At 42.7% G+C, this 21,315-nt stretch overlaps 1 protein-coding gene across 1 annotated transcript in view; it reads right to left on the reverse strand.

The window, feature by feature from the left end:
- LOC117389874 (cytochrome c oxidase subunit 4 isoform 1, mitochondrial) overlaps positions 1-21,315 on the reverse strand; it is a 223,807-nt gene that overhangs the window by 32,249 nt on the left and 170,243 nt on the right. The gene's annotated exons all lie outside the window — the stretch shown is intronic.

Consider the following 21,315-nt stretch of genomic DNA (forward strand, 5'->3'; position numbering starts at 1 on the left):
CAAGTTCAATAATTAGTTCATTAACGAAAAAATCAGGCCTACGGGAGCGCACAGTAAAGCAATGCGCACACACCCACACGCGCGCACACACACACCCACACACACACACACACCACCCCAAAACAGCGCGTGATTTAACACAGGGGCAATGGGTCAATAAATAACACATCCATTTACAAAGTGGCTGTGCTGACCCGTTAAACACTCATTTGTCAGTTCCTTTAGTTGACTAAGGTATGAGTGGAAATGTGTTGTGTTAAGTTATTTTGGGTTACATTTGACCACACACTATTTTATATCCTACTCATTTAGTGGAATAAGCTGCTGTACAAACGAGCGGCAGTTCCATCAAACCTCCACAAGAGGACAGCCACATTCACAACAAGGAGACTGAGCTCACAGCCCCATCCTATGCATGGATTATCAATGGTTTTACTGTGGATTAGATCCCAGCCACTGCACACACTGTAAAATCAAAAGGCTGCAAGTGTGCACCAAAGACAGGGTATTCTCTCAAAGCCAACAATGAAAATCAGGATTACAAAGGTATCAGATGAGGAGGAAGTGGGATGAAGCCCATTCTAAACCATGGTGGTGTAAAGTCTATAAAGCTGCATGCCTTGTTCTAATTCACACATTAATGTTATGCATCTGCTTTGTGTATAAACTTTGTCTGCTTATCTAAGACTGAAGGCAGAGGCATGTGTGTGCTGTTTGTAGTGAACCCTGTGCATCTTGTCTTTCATCCAAGTGATAGTGTATCTGTCACCTCTACTTGACCTGCGACAGAAAGTGAGAGGGAGCAGGTAGACATGGGATACGGCCTAACCATGCAGCACCGAGATACAGCCTTTGATCTGCCTGCTGCCGGTACACGCCTCCCCCCAGGACACAGCACCACACACACACACACACCCCGGCACGCACACACGCATGCACACATGCACGCACACACACACACACACATCATTTGTTAGATCATGCAAACATTTTTACAAATCAATTATCAGTTTAAGAGCTTATAAGAAACAAATAGCTAATAACCCAAATAATGTTATTGTTTTGTTACTGACACACAACACACATCAACATATGACAGCCACACTGTGAGACTGTACCATGTTTAAGGTCCAATGTCATCCAAACAGATCAGAAGAAAATATAAATTTCATGTTATGTTTTAAACAGTAAAGCTCAGGGTCCAGTGAGTAGCTAATCCATTATGTCCACAAATGTTTGTATTGCTGCTTACCCCAACTTCAGCAATTAGTGTCATTAACACATGGCCTTGGGGGTGTTGAACTAATTGTCTAAATGACAAATAAAGTCTAGTGAAACAAGCTTGTTTGTCACTGATGTTGAATGTTTGAATACATTTTATTACTGACAATGATTATCCCTTTACTGTCTCTGCCATTCTCCAGACCCCATTTCTCCTCGTCTCTCTGAGCAGCGGACCTGGCCTTAAGCATCGTTAGCTTAATTTAATAAAGGAGCTTAAGCTTTTGAGAGGCTTTTGAAGAATCTCGGTGCTGTTACATTCATTACAATCTATCAGCCACTGGAGACACAGCCGTGTAGCAGGGCTGAGGAGGAGAGCAGCGGTTCTCATTTGAATTTATCTGATTATTACATGCCAGTCTTATTAGACAACATGTGCACGGCTGTATGCATGAAGTGCTAAATGGAGTGAATGACACATGAATAAAGCCACCTTTCTTTTTCTCTAGATATAAACAGATACTCTATACACTATACAGTACACCCATTAGCAGATATTCTAATATTGAAAGAGATATTGAAGATTCTGCACATAATGAAAACCCTGTAACATTTAACTTTTAAAGTAAATGTAGTGTAAATACATTGTACCTTAACCTTAAGACAAATTCTACAATTGCCATGGCTGCTGTCCCAAACCTGGCTTAAACCTTCTGCTCACAGCTCAGTGGCTCAGCAGTTGATGCGCGGGCCTCATGACAAAAAGGTAACGGGGTAAATTCCTGCACAAGGAATCTTTTTGTGTGAAATAGTTTGAATGTTATCCCAATGTTTGATTTTCTTTGCTGGTTAAACAAAGAGTTATAAATGCAGTGTTGTGTTTTCTTGTTGCTTTCTTCTATATTTACACTGCTATAAATATGCTACTTATCTGCACTGCTGTATTTGTGTAGATACCTGAGAATTACCATATGGCAAAGACACAGAGCCTCACTAGAAAACAGGGAGGACAATGGCCCCCAGAAAAGGTACACGATACATAAACATATTGAATATCAGAGATGTGTGTAGGCCTGATAGTGTTGCTCTCTGCTAATGTGCCTATGTATGCATGTGTGTTAGCAACGAGGCGTGTTAGCAGGGAATATTAACAGACATGGTGGTAATAGGCCAGGGGAGCCAGGATGTGTCTGAGCCACTGACCTGCCCATTAGCTTTCTCCACTCTGCTAAGCCCTCACATCGATCACACAGCCACATATCATTGATCTGGAAAACCAGGCACGGGCACACTACTTAGAATGTGTCTCTCACGCCTTTTGCTTTTGCATTTGTGCTGAAAAACAGACAGATATATACTTCACAGACAGGTATACTTCTCCATGTGTGATGTTCACACTCGATAAATACATAAATGAATTACTCAAATGGAAGTTCAGACATTTAAATGCCCACTGTTACATCATTCCTCACATTATTCAAATGTGTTCCACCTATCCACCTGGCTGCTATGACATAATTGTACATGCTTCTATATATTCTATATGTGGCTTTCTCTGAGCTGTCAGTGTCAATAATCACCACATACAATTTGCACTTTCTTTTGCTTGTGTCCAGCCTGTATTTAAAGTCAATACAGCTGGCAGAGCAAATTTTTATTTTTGAGCAAAGGATATCTATAAAAAAGTCTGATGACTCCTTAATTACAATGCGTTTGCCAGATACTCTACTGTCTGTCCAAATGATAACATTAAAATGATATTGTTCTTGTGATGTTCGTGACAATACACAGCCCTGTTACAATTTAAAGAACAGGTTAACGTTTAACCACACCCCCATTCATATAGATTCATTCAAACAGATGGTTCTCAGCTGCCAAACTAATTAGTTTTCAAATTATAATTTAGACTTTTTATGACATAATCTTCGACAACAATGAGTATTTAAATTAAAGTGATTAAGGAGCTATGCTAATCTAAACAATGTAATTATAAACACAGTGCAATTAACAAAGTAGGAGTACTGTCCAAAATTGAGGATTACTGCTAAATAGTTGTTGTTTTTTTTCAATCACATGCTACAATGGTCAATATGTATGAAAAACAGAATGGAGAGAGAGCTGCGGGGTGAGCCCAAGCCCATGCTAATAGGGTAATTGCATTGATTTCCATTTAGCCGCAGTCTCTGATGTTATTTACAGCATTTAGCCCGACAAACAAAGGCCTCTCTCTTTTCCAATTTTAAACAGCTATGACATGCTGACAACCCCTTTTCCCAACCCTCTTTTCTCCTCACCGTTTTCACAATTGCCAAAACACCCAAATAGATTATTAGGCCATTAATAGTGGTCATGCTAGCACACCTCTCCACCCCTCCCCGTTCTTTCAGTCCACTGTGGACGCCCCTCCCTCTGCTGTGCTGTGGAGCCTGCTGGCACAAGCACTGAGCAGCTTTGAAGAGGCCTTGTTAAAGCAGCCAGCCTGAGATGTGCCTGTATTGGTCGAGTGAGAGCAAGGGGTGGGAAGCCTTTGTTCAGGGGGACGAAATGTCAAGGCCTTACAAGCATTCAAGTTAAATTATGCTTAGCAGTGCAGCCACAAGAGTGTGAACACGCACTCAAATGGCTGGGGCAATGTGTTTACGGCTTGTGTTTGGCTCAGCTGCATAATGTCTATTGTCATAGGATTGTGCTGCCTGTGGTGTCGGCTCATACTAAATAATCCACAGCCACAGTGATAAAAGAGTCAACAGGTTCAGGAGCAAACCCCGTCACTGAGGTTTTCAAATGTGGCTGTCTCAGGTTTTTTCTGTACACTTCATAAGCCAGAGAATGTGTGGGGCAGTGATTAGCATGCAGCTGACAGACTCTTATATTAGTACTATATTAATGTGATGGTCACGTCGGGGACACAGGCAGACTGCATTAAACTCATCATCGCTCGTGCGCACACATCAAGGATTCTGTGAGACTCAACCCAGCCTAAAGAGCAGCATGGGTTCATGAGTGCACTGTTTACTTCTTAATTTTACAACAGGCGCCAAGGCCTCCAAGCATGACCAGAACAATATCTGCAGTGTTTAGTACATCTAAGAAGGACATATGTGCTCAGTGAGATGAGAAGAGCATCCTCACATGACTCATCTCATTCACAGCCAAAGGCAGTGTGGGCGGTTAGTGGTGTGCTATTAACACGACTGAGACACTAGAGTGTAAGTCTATGTGTTACATAGACATATACATGTAACATATGCCACTTCACTCCATATAAAGCACCATCCACCACCACTGCTGTGAGCCCCGTGGTCAACATGGCTGCAATAACAGGTGCATGGTCTGGCCAGGAAGAAAAGAAGATTCTGAGGAACTGCAAACCGTGTAAAGAAACTTGACTTTCCGTTGTCTATTAAAAATACATAATTTATCAATATTGAGTTATGTAGAGAACATGTTATGTGACAAGAAAAAAATGAACGTGGCCACCAGACTTTAATGCAAATTTACAATGAAATCATTAAAATGTTCTATCGTTATTATAAAATTAAATTATGTGGATGAAAGAACCTAAATGATATTCTGTATACTCAAAATAAGCTGCAGACTATGACGATCCTTGAAACACACGACACAAAAAGAAGATATCACAAAGCAGACTCTCTCATCTCAGCTCCTAACAGGCACCAGCAGAAAGAGGGAGGGAGAAAGAAGGGATTTGGGCTTCATCTGCAGATGAACATGCCGTCTCCTCCTCCCTGTTAGCACATACTCCCCAGCTTCCCTTTACCTCTAATTGCCAATTCAGCCTGCTTTTCAGCCCCGTCAGCCTATTCTTGAATCACCCACTGTGGACTGTGGACAAGTGGCTTTGTGAAGACTGGGGCTTGGTGTCAATAACAATCTTTACATTTACAAGCAACATAAGCTATGGCTATGAACATTAGAAACAGCTTCTTGGAGTCAAGCGCACACTTCACACTTCTCTCCACACTCTACCCGCTTGCAGATGGTAAGTGTTTAAAGCCAGCCAGGAGAAGGCGATGCATGTCAGTGACTGTGTATGCCTCCAAAATGTACGACTGCATGAAGCCTGTGAGAGCATGAGGTCTCACCTGGGGCACAAGAAATGAACACGAGCAATTTTGACTCCGTTGATTTTGATTTTTGGTGGTAACATGACCATCTGCTAACTAGCCTGGTCCACCGCGGGAAGGGAAACGAGATGCAGGCTCCCACTGAAATCACTCCTCTCTGCTGCACAGTGAGAGGCACAGATAACACCTCAAGGCCATGGTGTTGCTGCCAGCCTTTAAACCGTTCTGTATCCGTCTGCCTCGCTCTCCGCGGTGTTCATGATGAAAGAGGAGAGGCAGATCAGAGGAAAAACACCCAAGCCCCAAGACTCGTGTCCAGAGCCAAGGCTAAATCCGGGGCACACAGTCACTGGCCTTTCGATATCCACCTACAGCACAGTCGAGCAAGAGGGATGGGAGCACCGGGGAAGGAATCTGTACTTGTTAAACTATTGAACATAGCAAATAGGATTGATTTTAAAAGCTTTCATTTCACAGTGAGGATCGATACAGTCTGTGTGCAAAGATACAGATGGGCTCCAGTGGGGTGTTACAAACCTTTTGCGACAGCGACTTAACAAGGGCAATGGCCTTTGACTCCTGCATCTGCCTTACTATTAACAGCCAGAATCTGTAATGAAAATCTTGACTTGCAAATACAAATAATATAAGTAATGTTAATAGCAGCCTTTACTCTAGCCATCACATATTTACACTGAAATGCGTGCCACTAATATGCCATAAATCTCACCTGTCAGTGCCTAATCTTTGTTATCTAATTTAGGATGAACATAAAATGACTGATTATGCTGTAATAGTTTGATAGTTAGTTAAAATAAAAAGTTGAAGTATTAATCTTACAATCGCTGAAAGATTCCCCTTTGTGATAGAAGTCTACACTCCCACTGAAATCCTTAAAGTGTTTTGTTTGCTGCAAATAATAGGAAAAGAGGGAGGAAGTGAAGGGAATACACTGATCTAATTAGCAGCTAGTTAGCAGCAAAACAGTTGCAGCCAATTAGGGGGTGTGTTGTAGCGCGTGTAGTGAGAGCTTTGGATGTTATCTTAATTATAAAGGCTGTTCCTCTAGCAGCAGTAACCCACACTCAAATTATCTGACTGTTAGATTTATGCAAACAGTAACCAAGCATGTGTTTGTTTTAGACTAAGGGCAAGTTAAACAGCAGTGTCTGTACAGTCATGACTACTAAGAGCGCTGTGTACCTCCAGTGTAAAAGGCCGCAGTTGTCTCGTACACTTAGACTCCTCATTAATATCCCAAATCTTTCAGGGCCCATAGACGCTCAGTCGAGGCCACACACATTACTGTAAGGACGTGCTCTCTGCCTCCCTTCTTGTTGCCAGATTGGGCCCTGTCGGCAGGTGCACTCTGCAGTTGTAGTCAAAGTGCCAACCTGTCCTCCATATGCCCGCCTGCCCACTGCCAGCTTACTTCTGCGCTCCCCACCAGGATTCAGCTGGCTGGCCCTCCCCAGATTTGCTCCTCCTCATCCATCCTTCGCCGATATTGATGGTTTTCAGATTCTGTGATGCCATAATCCCAGATGGAGGTGAAGATGCTGTTGTCCATAGTGATTAAGTCATATTTTCCAGAGATATCCATCCATATGCCCCCTTTTCTTCACGTATTTATCATATCTTTGGAAGAGTTATCTAAAACATAATCCAAAAACAATTGCACATCCATAAAGCTGGTACATTTTTACTTCATTCAAGCATTCTTCTTTACTTTCATTATTCAGATTTGTATGATATTAGTATTATTATTCAATGGTCTGTGAGAATTGTAATGCAAACTGTTGTGTATTATTTTTATATAACCTTGCAGGTATTTCCAGCAACAGTTAATCACTGTTTTATATCACTGTGCTGTGAGCATCACCATAGTAACGAGTAAACAAATGAACTACTGTTACGAGGGACTAGCTTCAACTAAAACAGAAATAATGCCTTGAACATCCATGGATGGCTAAAAGGTTGTTAGAATCAAAAGTGAACTATTTTCAGTTTGTGGGACCATGGTATAAGCAGATTAAACAACTCAGAGCAGTGCATTTTAACACACTCTGTGGAGTAACACCACTCCGCTGCATGTCGGGGTGTTCTAGACTCCGTGTCAATGCATTAAACAGTGTAACACTGCTCCTCGTTGTTTAAGCTGTACATATTATGTTATTATAATTACTATTGTTATTAAAAATTCCTTAAAGAGCAACTATATCAGTGCATTCATAAATAATTTCCCTTAAGACTCTTTTGCCTCTTTTGCCCATCCTCTGCTTCCTGGACTTCACCACATTTTCACTGACACATTCCACATTGCCCATAAGCCCCAGGCTCTAGTGAATACTCCAGAGGCAGCAAAGCTTCAATCAATAGTTCCTTGATAATTCTTTTGATCATAACAACTACTAAAATTCTAGCAAATACAAGCAAGGAAAGGAATAACCAAGTTAAGTTTGTAATCTTATCTAATCGTAGCCCACACTGTACAACATTTCCAATATGGATCAAAAAACAAATGGGAGACTTTTCATAAAATAAGAAACTCCATACACAACCATCCCATTTTATATAACCGAGCTTCTCTGCTGTCCTTCCCAACATACACAAATTAGCCTTGTGACACAGATTTTAATAAGAAGCTTTCGACCAAGTCAGTAATCATTATCCGAGTGCCAAACTGTCTGTATAATGCACGGTGATGAATAGAGAGCAGTTGTAGACAGAGGCAGGAGAGGGAAACAGAGAAATAGTGTGTGTAAATGAGGGAGACCTTGCCTGAAGTCATCTCCAGTCTTTTTACCAGATGTGATGAGCTCTCATCATTCCCCTAATCTGTCTTCCATGATTCATTTTCACTTCCTGTGTCACACAACTGCACATGAAAAATAAGCGTGCACACACCAACCACAATCATCTGAACAAAGTGTGCAGAGGTGAGCCATTCATTCACCCTGTTGAAATCCTTAACAGGCATAATTGAAAACAAGAGACCTGCTAATGCTCCTTGATGAATTCTTCTTATTAAGATGCAGAGGTTATCACACACTAAAGAAAACTAAACCACTGCGATGCTATTAATAGATTTTTATTAAAGTAAATATAAATTAAACTGGCATCAGAAAATATATTCTGAACGACTCTACTATCACATGCAGCAGCAATAGCAGCACATCCTTATAACAAAGGGGAAAAATAGATTGTTCTAGTAGTGAATGCCAATATTGAGATCACAAATGCTTAACAAACTAAAGGAGAGAGGATTGAAGATGAGCAAATTCCATTTTGTTGATTTTCTGTCTTACATGAAGGGGTTGCTTTGAGGGCTTAGCTCTGAAATCCTATTGACTAATGAAAAGCTATCAGCTTAAAAGGGTCCCCCCACCTACCACTAAATTAACAGAGTATGATATACCTGGAATATGCATCAAGATACTATGCTCTGGGATACAAAAATGCATTAATCCTTACTCGCTCTAAAGGTGATACAACACTCAGTATTTCCTCCTCTTTCTCACAAATCTTCGTCACAGTCGTAATTATCCACTGAAGTGTGTGAGGATTACCCAGCCTCTGACTAACCCCATCTCTCTCCTTTTTCATGCTTATTCTCTGCTTGTAATAAATGTGCCATTTTTAAAGGCCCAGAAACACATACAATCAATACCATTGTCTGTGTAAATGGAAAGTTGTTAAGAATATTTGTTTTAAAACGTTTATGAGCACTCAAAACCACACTAAATACCTTTGCTCATATAAGTTTCGAGCAGGTGCTTTGTCAGGAAGGAAGTGGGCACAATGGTACTGAACCTAAAGCTGAAAAAGAAAGAGGGTCTAGTGGCGTCATTGCCAGTGCATCGGTGTACTACATGACTGCCTGATGTTGTGAGCATGTGGAACAAGCTTTCTATAACACAATCAATACCCAAATTTAAAACAAAAACAAAAAAAAGAGTTATAATCAGGCTTCAAGAGTAGCAGCAAGCAACCATTACTCTTAGCTAATTCATAATGCATAAGTGGATAGTAGAGTGTGGTACCATTGTCAGCTTGTTCTATTTAGTCAGCACACATGCATCATATTACACATTATGCTGTGTACAACATAAAGCCTGAGTGGCTGCTGTTTCAACACTTCTGTAGATGCCCTGTTTGAGCAGACATGTCGCTCCCTCGGGCCAGAATCAATACAAGCATTCCACCTTAAAGACATCACATAAACGCTACACAAAAACATAACTGGCCCTTTCTCATCATCTTATTACATCTAATAAATGAGAAAAACAATCTCAAGGAGCGCTTAATTATATCCCGTGCCTATTCTTAATGCATGGTCAGCTCATGGGCACTGCATAAACCAATCAGTGCTGTTTGAGGAGCCAGGAGTGTAAACTAATACATGCTGTGAGTGTCGGTCTGCGGCGACGAGCAAAATATGCACATGTATTTGAACCCAGTGCCACGAGATGCAGGCAGGGTTTAATTAGGATTCTCTGTAGTCTAATTTGATTAGAGGAAGGCAAAGGAAGATGAAGGCAATTAGAGCCCGCTATTTCTGCTGCCGGGCTAGTGTTTCAGCAGAGAGGTGACAACATGCATAAGCTGGCACAAACACACACATGGTTAACCACATGATCTTTGCCCCGGCTCCAAATGGGGTTCACCTAAGTTCACCATGTCATCCTGCAAAGAGCCAGAGGTGAGTGTCTGTCATGATGTTTGACAAGGATGGCAAATTAAGCAGGATGGTGTCGCAGCAAGGACATTTAACATACAAGCATTTTGACTATGCAAAAACAGACAGCGCATACATGGAGCATTACCTCTCATAAAAGAAAACATCCTTTAAGAAGAGAGGACACGTCATCCCATTTCATAAGTCAGAGCTGTATGTTACACAACCTCAGGTCTCCATTACCTTGTGCACCTGTCATATGGTGCATTTGAACACACACAAAAGCACTAATAGTCTAACTACAGTACACGGATGTACCACATATATATTTTAACATTATCTCTGTGTGAGAATTATTTATTATGCATTTGAGATTTAATTATAGTAATCGTCCAGGTGATGTATTAAAGTGATATACCAAAACATTCCACTCTGTTGTCTTTCATGTCATTATTCACACAATACTCTTCAATATAATACACGTGTTATTATTTAAGAGCTTTAAAAGTCATGTTGTCATTTAAAACGTGTCATTTTGAAATATGAAACTATTGACTCTGACTGTGTTTTCCTGGTTGTAGACTATTATTATTTATGTTGTGTTAAGAGACTAAAAATTGCATTCAATTAACTTTGTCATAACAGTAATCACAGAAATATGTGTGTGTATTTTGGGAGGTTGTTGCCAGTGGCTTTGATCCAGGGCAGACTAGTGACCACAGGTGTGCGGGGTGGAGGTTTAACAGCTCTGGGTTTATGAGCAGACTAACGGGGGCAGCCAGTCTGACGCGCCTCGCCTGACCTTTACGACCTTTACGGCCATGACCAGGGCAGCGGCACCTGTGGCCCGGCCCGGGACGCATGCCACACAGAGCGACACGGGGCTTTTATTATAGCAGGGTATAGCACTACAAGGGAGAGGAGTGAGGGAGCTGGCAGTCCATCATCGTGACTGCTTTACGGCTGCTACTGGCATCTAATGACAGAGCTGTCATGGAGTGGGAGGGATGGAGGGATGGAGAGCCGGAGCAGTGAAGGAGGGGTAAAACAGATAAATGGTTACAATGATAGAGTGGGATAAGAGCACAGAGGGGGGAAGGGCACAGCAGTGAGAGGTGACACTTACAGCACATCAAAAGAGAGGAAGATGCAGCAGGAAGATTTAGAGGAATTGATCCAGGGAGATGGTCTTAACCAGTGAGGGGCAGAGAGAAATATTGTACTTAATTGGATATAATGATCGGGCCACTGCACACATTATCTGTACATGCAGTGCGACCGCCTCAGCCCGGTCTCAGAGTGAGGCTGGTTTCCAGGGTGGTCTAATGGTTCCTCACAAGAGCAAATGGATACATCATTTTCCTACACTTACTCTATTCTTCTGTGCTCTGAGTGGTAATAACCAATGATTGGTCCTCACTCTCAGAGCTATACCTGTAATAAGGCCTATTGATTATAAGGTCTATGTGCTTTTTGCCACTCTTTCTTTAATGGCTTGTCGCTGAAAACTTACCTTTAGTCAACTCAAATATCAATAAAAATACAGTTTCAAACTGACCATTGCATACAATGAACGAGCCATGGAATACTATTTGAAGCACATATTGTCCTATGTGTCTTTTACAACTCATACAAATGTAGCTCCACATGCATCTTTCAGAGAGACTATTGGCACACAATAAGAACCAGTAATCCTCTTTGACTTGATTCTTAAGTTGTCAAGATGATTCAACATGAATCCCGGTTCAGTTTTATGCCAAAATTGCAAAGAAATGCAGTTTATTATCATAATTTCTCACATTGCTACTAATATTTTCATACCAGGAAAGAAGAGAAACTACATTTGTAAATAGGTTTAAATGACTCAAGAAAATTAGAGGGTGGGTTAGAGAAGAGCGTTAAAGGACTGAAAGGAAAGGTGAAATATACTATTGGAAAACTAAATGAAAGGTCAATATTGTTTTGCTCATGACTAACTTTGGGTTTTGATACCTTTTGCTCCTTCTTTACCCCCCTCAAACTGATGAAAATATAACTGAAGTTCAAGTGCTCCTTCTCATCACCTTTATCTCTGCGTCCCTGCCCTGATATTCTTAACATAATCCATTTCTTTCAACTCCCCCCAAACCCACTGCTCTTTATTTAACCCAAACCTTTTTGTTGTCAAATAATCATGGAGAACTAGCATGTGTCTGACTTGGTCTCCTAGGCAACGGTGGTTAAGACGAGAACGCAGGCAGGGGCTCATTCAGCGGCTGAATGGGAGAGGGGAAGGGAAGAAGCGACCCGCGGTGCCGACACACACACAACACACACACAGAGAGATAGTGAAAGAGGCACACACGTACACACACACAACACACACATACAGAAATAGTGAAAGAGGCACAGACAAGTACACACACACAGACACACATGCAGCTTTGAGCACCAACCTCCAGTCTGTGTGGCTCTCCTGCAGAGGACCAGGGCACTGTGCTGAAAGCTAGTCCCACACTTATTATTCTATTCACTTTAGAGACACTTGGCCTAACCTTGACCAGAACTACAGCATGTCAAAACCCCAACCTTAAAAGAAGTCATTATTTATCAGCAGCTGCTTTGGACAAAGAGGAGTCCATGCACTTGATGGTAGGCAACAGAAAAAGGGTTCAGCAGGGTTAATGTCAACGTTACCCTTTTGCACTTGATAAACATATGTGCAATTATCCTCATTATAGTTTAGTGGTATATTGTGGGCAAACGCTGTTATGTTAAAAATATGTTGTTGTTTTTTACCTGCACTTTCTGCTTTCTGCTGTTCTATTTGCTGACAGCTACAGATGTCACATTATGGGTCAGCATTAGGAAAGAAAATTTAACTTATCAACTTTAATGTGGTGTAAGTACTTTGGGAGTAAATTAGCTTGAAAACACATATAGAGCAATATTGGAAATACACTGAAAATCCTATGATCAAATATGAATGGACATGATGCCAACAAGCTTATTTTGAAATGCTGCCAAGGAAAAGAGAGTCTTTAAAGACCCAGTTGGCAGGCTGTGCAGGAGGCAGTTAAAGGTCTAGAGCTGTGGGTTTTGAGAGCAGAATGTGAGGGGCAAAACTAAAGTGGGGTCAGCTCTGGCCTGACTGTACATTCTGACATTCTGCCTACTGACTGAAGCACCTGAATTATTTATCCCTGTTAAGTGTCGCTGGAGTGTACTCACTGAACACAACAGCTATAAGCGGACAGACATGTGCAGCTAATACACAGGAAAGCAACACATAATATAAATCCCATTTGTGAATTTTCCCTGTGCTTGTTCCTTGTCTGTCAGTCATTCTTTCAGTTGCTTCTCCTGGCTGTCCTCTTACAATCAGTGCCCAGTGAGCCATGAGACGCACTTAAGCTCCGACCTGCAGTAAGTAACCTCACGCCGCTAAGAGCTCTCTCTCTCTCTCACACACTAAAACACATCAAAATCAAAAGAGCAAAATGCCACAAAGCCAAGTGTTTGATAGGAGATGGTAGCCTGTCCCATATACAAAGCCGTACTGCTACCTCCGCTGTCCCGATCTGTCCTGTTTACCTGTCTCCCTCTGTGCATGGCATGCTGGAAGCTTAGTGAAACGTTGAGCACTGCTGTCACACATCATTACCAGCTCAAAGCTCAGGTTCCAACCTCAGGACCAGCAGCACAAAGACAAGTGTCTCCTCAGATGCACTCTCAAGCTAACCACAAACCGCTTGTGCACTTTGAGATACAAACAGGAAACACATAAGTAACACACACAAAAATGTAAAGCAAAAACCGGCACATTTTACATGGTGAATAAAAGCTTACCAGGCAAATAGTAAAGTGGAGCTTTTATTCCAAACATGATTAGTGCAGAAGTCTCATGAAGGAAGCAGGAACTTGTCTCTATGGTCCCCACAGCCGTCCTGTCCTGGATGACTGAGCCGGAGAGCTGCTCTGCCCTCGCAGCCACCCAGAAATGAGGCTGTGTGTGTGGGGAGGACTCAGCCTGTCATCCCCGCTCTCTAGTCCTCGCTAACCAAGCGTGAGGCTGGGACCGCCCAGCCGGCTACCACGCACGCATGCACACACCGCCACCAAAGAGTCACAAAGACACACAAAACCAGCCGAGACAGAGCAGTGCAGGGGTCAGCCTGAGTCAAGCCCCCCGCTCTCAACCTCTGCGCTGCCCGCACCCCTCGGCTAAGGGTCACTCCCACTGTTTGAAGCGCTTATCTCCTCTGCTGGTTTCTTCTTTATTCGGGACAGTCTGAGTAGAGTGAAAGTAACTGGTCCAAAAAGAGGTGAAGAAAGGATGGATAGAGAATAAGTAAATCCTTACGAGTACCGCCTAGATTTCAGGGCAGTCGTTTTTGTCTCTACTCAGGAAGATGATCAGAGGAGACATGGCTGTGCTTCCTCTACTGCCACTGCTGCCACTCTACCTCTCCATTCCTTACTCTCTCTCTCTTTTCTCCCTCGCTCCCCAGGCAGAGAGGAGGATGGCAGAATGAGCTCCTCGCAGGTAGCAGCAGCAGTACAATCGGGAGAGCCTTGAAGGAGTGTAGTGTGTGCGTGTGTGGGAGGGGAACAGAGCAAAGGAGCGCCCAGTCAGTGGCGCTGCTTCACCCGGTGGAGTGCGAGGTTCATAGTTCAATTTGGAGTCAAGGTGGCAGCTGATTGGACGGTGTCAGTGACAGCAAGAGGCCAACGACTATCAAGGGAGCATCTGTTCACACTACCGACAACCACGAGAGTGCAGAGCAGAGAGGGGTCTTCAAGGGCAGCCCACAATAGCACGGCAACGTGTTTGGGAGAGCAACAGATAAAAGATTTCCCGCCTCCATTCTCTGCTCTGAAAATGAGAGTCCTTGTCTGTGTGGGTGCATTTGTGCGCGAGTGTGTCTGTCTAGGAAACTTGGCTTGTGTTGGATTAGCGAACAGACTGTTGACCATGCTGTGCCCGTGGTAGAGTTAGTGCTATTCAATACAGACATGCATAAACACACAAACATCAGCACAACAGTGTCGGCTCTGCTGTTTGGTAAAAAGGTAAATGGACTGAAAGACTGAACTAATGGCTCTGTCAATAATCAAATATTTTTAAATGCTTGTTGAATAAAGCTCTGTAAATTCCACAAACATCAATACAAACAATCTGGAAGGAGTCTATCTAGCTTTATAATGTTGATATTGTTATGACGGAGGGGAAATCATTGGACAAAGGCTTTTTTTGCACAAAGGTCCGTAATTAATGCATCAACATAATTATATCAACAGCATAAAGGTTTATACACTGGGTCATATGATAAGAAGAAGTATAAATATAACAAGAAAGAACATGCATTTTTTCCAGTGCCATTTTACTTATGCATGGAGTCTCAGAGGTCAGAGGATCACATGTGAACTACCTTTCCACTCCTTCCTGATACTTTAAAGGGGTGACTGGGGTAAGAATAGAAAAAAAAAAACGAAGCAAAAAACCTACAAAACCTCTTTCTTTCTATGTTCAAATGCACAAATATGCAGTGCCCATTTCTCTCAATTGATCATGCAATCGTCTTTGCTAGCCCTCACCCTTTCGCCACCAGGCCTTGTGCAAAAGAATAATCACACTCTCGATCATGTGTGTGCGAAACATTGGAGGGCTCTGAAAGATGGTCTGTCGTCCTCCGCAGCAGGGAAAGCAAAGATAAGGCATCACTATAATCTGTCCCCGCCACATCCCTTCTTTAGAGGTGCACATACATAACACACTGTAAGCACACACAAGATTGTAACTGAACAGGTCAGCACTTTGTCGCAGGTGTGGGATTTGAGGAAAAAGGTACAGCAAAACAAAGTCATAAATGCAACCAAAAAAATAACCAAAACAAGCGACTTAATGCATTTGCAAATAACTGTGATACATCTGTGAGCGGGCTTGCCTTCACAGATCTTACCTGTAACTTGCCTGATGGTGTCACCTGCTTTTCTCCATGGAGATGTTACTGCCTCATCTCCATGGAGAAAAGCAGGTGGCAGACCCTCCATCAGAAAAACTGTGCATCTTTAATGGTTAACCTAAGTTAGTGATGCAAATCTATAAATTAATAATAATAAAAAAACCATTTACAGTACATATATTCAATCGTTCAGCTGCTAAAACAATCTTGTAATTTAGAAACATTTGGTCCTATTTGCAAAGAAACTGTGGTCTGTATTTTTAGGCAATTATAATTCATGAAATGTGATAAAGAATATCACACAAGGACGTATTAGCATAAGCACTATACTTCATTTCCTGTTTGCCCAATGCTTGATTAAGCCTATTGTTCTGAAATGACCACAAGCCACAATACAGCTCACCAAAGGAGATGTGACTTTAAAAAATCCAGCGCAGGCAGTTAGCAATAAGCTTTTGAAATCCGGGGGCTCGAATAATGGCCTGTATCAAATTCGCCTCAAAATAATATCCCATCACCTTACACTCACCCCTATTTGCGGAGACCAGCAGCCACTCCACTATTACACACGCCCATTTAACCTGACCTCTCGCTGGTGATTAGAGGCCTGTGAAGTGTGTGCCTGCGCGTGTGTGTGTGAGCGGCTTCTCTGCGTATGCTAATCACAGCCCAGCACACAGAATTAATTTGCAAATGTGTCATTACCCATCAGGCTGAGCAGCAATAACCCTGCAATTACACAACTCCAGGCTGGCCAGCTGAGCTCAGCACGTGCATGCGTTAAATGTATGCGTGCACACATGGACAGCACTACAGCAGAAAACAACATGTATCTGAAAAAGCCTTGAAATGTGTATTGAATATGAAACTAAAACACAGGCTGGTCAAATGGAGACGGTTTAGATATGTGCAGAGCAGAAAGTAGAAAGTAGAATCCATGAAAGTACAAGGTTAGTACACCTATAAAAACCTAGAGGAAAACCAGAGAGGACATTTGGATGACATGCAAATATCTATGCACTTTCCAAAGACAAAATATGTTAATTTTAATGCTTTATAGATAATAAGAAACAAACTGGCTAAAGACTGCCAATAATGTGCTTTAGCAATGATTTGATCGCTGAGTATACACAGAGTAGAATCCCAACCTCTAATCAAATTCTCACATTCACATACGTTTTGGAAATCTTTTTATTAATTGGGCTGGGTTTTCATGGCGTACAGGAAACGTAGAGAGTGCCACTGCATGTGTTTACAGCTCTTCACCTCAGTGTCAACAGGACTGAGACCAAGGCTGGCTGTGCATTTTCACACACTCCTGTCTCTTAGCAACATTATCCAGACAAATAACCCATCACAGACCTTTAACAGCGCCACAGTTTCATATCACATTTTGCTGAATGTCTGAGTGCATGTTCAACCACTTACACTGTCTGTGCACTCCAGGTCAAGCAAGCAGCACGGACAAAACGAGAAGAAAAGATTAAGAAGAATTAAGGAGAAAAGAAGTATTCCACTCGATAAAACCTACAATTCTAAAACTTTTTTTTTTTTAGCACGGTGTTTAGAAGAGAGTAACTGTCCGACACTGGCTAATGTAAAGCATGTCACACAGCTGTCACACTTGGTCCCAGACTGGAGCGGCAGACGTACCTTGGGGTGACAGCTGAGGTGGACACATGTACATGAATAATGTGTCATTCACTGTGCAGCCTTTACCCAAACAAGAACCGAATCTGCCTCAAAGTCAGCGCTGTCAAAAGATACAGAATATTCAAGGCCAAAAAGAGGTTTTTAAGAGAACACATCTCGACTATAAGCTAAACTAAAAAACAACAGTACACACTTTTTGTAACTGAACAAATGGAACACAATGTGTTTTTATAGAAGTAATTCTTACTTCACTTCACAATTAACAAGACTCCTGATAGACTGCTCATAAAAATGCATCATCTATGTAGTGTGGAGAGCCCGTGAATATTTTTCCAGGATTCTCTTGATGAAGTCTTGGGGCAATTCTTGGCACTTTATTTTCTTCTTTGAGAGTGACTTTTTAATATTCACAAATCAGGCTCTGCACTGCACTTACAATGCTGTCACTGCTCATTTCAAGTGGGTTTCCTTTGTAGCTGGTAACCAGCTCTCAACAATCACATGGCCAATAGCAGGGGAGAAGATGAGGAGAGGGGTAGGGAATGGGGGAGCTGGCCAGGGCTGACAATCTGATGTGCTGTCATATCATACCTTTCCCATAATGCCTTGCAGCACACCTGCTTTGGAGCACAGACAACAGAAGCTTCCCTGTCCGCAGCTCAGGGAACGCATCACGCCACACATCTCTGCTCTGATGAGGCTTTTTATAGTCGCACGCCTCTCTTACCTGCATCCTATAGTCCTTCATCTGTCTGCATATCAAACAACAGATCTGCTGCTTTTCTGTAACTCCCCATGTTATTAGACACACAAGGAGGCATCCAGAAGGAAAAGTGAACCATACATGAAAGGCACAGGAAATGGTTAAAAGCCCTGCTCATTTGATTAACAAATAAATGCATGCATGTGTGTAGCAGAGTGCTGCCATAGCCCGGAGACAGTAGGGAGTGGTGCCCCTGAGAGGACCTCCATAGTGAAGGCATTAGGACCAGAGTAAAGGGGCTGAGAACAGAGCCACCAGGGGGCACTCACACAGGAAGCACGTTTATGCACGCAGACTGCATGCTCAAAGCATAGAACTCGGTTTAATATTTAATTGCAGAGACACTCGACCGTTTCCACTTTAAGAGCTGCTGAGAGCGTTAATGCTTGACTTGAGCTCTCCAGTGACATTTCCTCATTGGCCTGGTTGTCTCATTTATCCTGGCCTATTGGACAGAGACAGTTAACCCATTAGCTTACACCCAAAGAGGAGAGAGCGAGTTCCTTCATGACCTGACCTGCCTCAGGCGCAGAGTGACTCACACAACTGTAAGAGACCACAAACAGTCCTCCTGGAGCACAGCCAAGTCTGAGGGACTGACGAGGCTGAGGGACTGACGAGGCTGCACCAGCAGCTCCTCTAGGGCACTTCAGGGCCAGAGCTGACCTTCTCCACCCATCTGAGCCACTGGTCTACAGCCTAGTAACTAAACTATCTGTGTTTTGTCAGAAGATACAGTGAAAATGTATTTATTAGTTTAATTCAGATAATGTATTAAAGAGCCTATTTTAATTAAAATGAGTATAACATCAGGCCTATGTCTGGGCCAGTGGACTGCAGTAAAACTTGCACATTTATTTATGGGATATTTCCAAGGGTTGTTTTAAAACTCCCCTTTATAATATATGCCTATACTACTGAGCCATTACGTGTGTGCGCATGTATGTGTGCATGTGTGTATGTGTGTGTGAGCGGCTGCCTTGGCCTGTGTCAGGCCTCTGCTGTGTTCAGTAAGTGAGGCGTGCTAATAGTGCGTGTGCTCAGGTTTCACGCATCAGCACACAGTCGAAGAGACTTACCCGAGGTCACAGACTGTCAAGGCTCCCTCTGCCTCCTCCCCATGTGACTCAATCCTCTCTCTCCTCCTAAATACTTTACCTTTAGCCATTCTGTGGATTCCCTCTCCCCATGTCTTTGGAATGGCTCCTTCTCTCTTCTCCCTCTGTCTTATCCCCCCCCTCCCCCCAGGGAATTTCATCAGGTTCAGTCTTTTAGTATCTTTCATTTCTTTTACCTGTCAACAGAGGAGAGAATGTGCGAGCAACTCCCTAACAAAGGAAAAACACTGTCCTGTCATCTTCGAAAACGCTGCAGGGAGTTGGGGGTTGGGAGGGGAGCGGCACAAAACAGGAGGATGTATAACTTGGACAGTTGAAATAAAGTGGCTCTAGTAGACTCTTTTCTGAGGTTACACATATATTCTTACAAAAACAGTAAATAAATGTGGACCAACAACAGACAAATCCAGGATACACATGACCTCTGGGGCATCAGACAGCTGTGGTCGTCAATCCTTAACGGCCTGCATCAGCTCAAACACAACAGCACACATTGACACAGGATAAAACTAAGCTGTACAATCCAATAGGCACCTCTGTCAATCTGTAACTGTCTCCAGCCCAGGCCAGAGTATGTTCCAATCCTTTCCATGTTCTAAACTGCTGGCACAGGCCCCATCACCAGTGCAGCCCTAGTCGTCGCATTATTCAGGGATTAGCTCAAACATTAGCCTAGCCACAGCCCACAGCCAGAGCTGAAGAGAGGCAGCCATCTTAGAACAATGATAAAACACTAAGAGGCTTGATTGGATTAATCATCTTTCTCTCGGGTCTTTCCTCCACGAGCTGTACCCCTCTGTGACCATAATCGGCTGATTTTCTGCTGTGCCTCCTTCACTACGACTCCAAAAGACTTTCTGATGAGGAGAAGGGTTTTGTAGGAAAGCAAAGGCCATTACAAGGGCACAATAAGTATACATGTATCTATATAAAACCAGTTTCATTACAACAGAAATGAGGTAGACTACATCATAATCATCAGGACAATGAACAAAGCTATAGGATGTGAGAGGCAGAGGGAAGCGGCTGGAGGAGACATGTGTCTTTCCTCCTTTGTCCGATGACAACAACACAAGCTGCCAAATGAGGAGCATGATACAACAGCAGCTCAATGGGAAGTGAGACTGAATCTCTGCGGATTTGGCCTGGGTTTAGTTCAGGCACCCAACCAAGTGGCGGTCGCTACACTGGGCGGCCTTTGGACCACGGTCCCCACCAATCACTGAGGAGACTCCGCAGCGAGCACCAGGAAACAGTGCAGCCAACAAGCACACAAGCACAGTTACATACACATGTAACCACAGCACAAACAATCCTTTTTCAAACCTAGATAACAACTCATTTAACATCTTGTGATCCTTTTCCAAAAAGAAGACAGTCGCTTCATCATTCACTGCTTATAGATCTCAGATGAATAAGACACATGTGCACATTCACTGTGCAGAGGTGCTTTTCTCTTGTTTCATTCTACTCAATTGATGAATTTTGAGAGTCTCAACTATCCACACTGAGAGAATCCACCTTAAACCTTATTCACCTAGAGAATGAAAACAATGCTATGAAACAAAAAGCACAGCCCTAATCACTCACCATTGCTGCAGTTCAGTTCTGAGATCCATTTTGTCCTTTATTTGCTTGAAAAGCAAAGTTCTTGTGAGATCCAGTGTGGTGTGCATACTTTTCCACATATTAATCTGTCCATGAGCATCTTAAATCTCTCTGTTCACTCACTGTTGAGACATGGTTAATGCGGATCATTTTAGAATACTCGGGAGAGAAGACTCGGGCTAAAATAAACATGGTCTTTTAATCTTTGAACAGATTGGAATGACCTTCTACCACAGCTTTT

The sequence above is a fragment of the Periophthalmus magnuspinnatus genome, chromosome 3 (assembly GCF_009829125.3).
Source record: "Periophthalmus magnuspinnatus isolate fPerMag1 chromosome 3, fPerMag1.2.pri, whole genome shotgun sequence".
NCBI classification, from domain to species: Eukaryota; Metazoa; Chordata; class Actinopteri; order Gobiiformes; family Gobiidae; genus Periophthalmus; species Periophthalmus magnuspinnatus.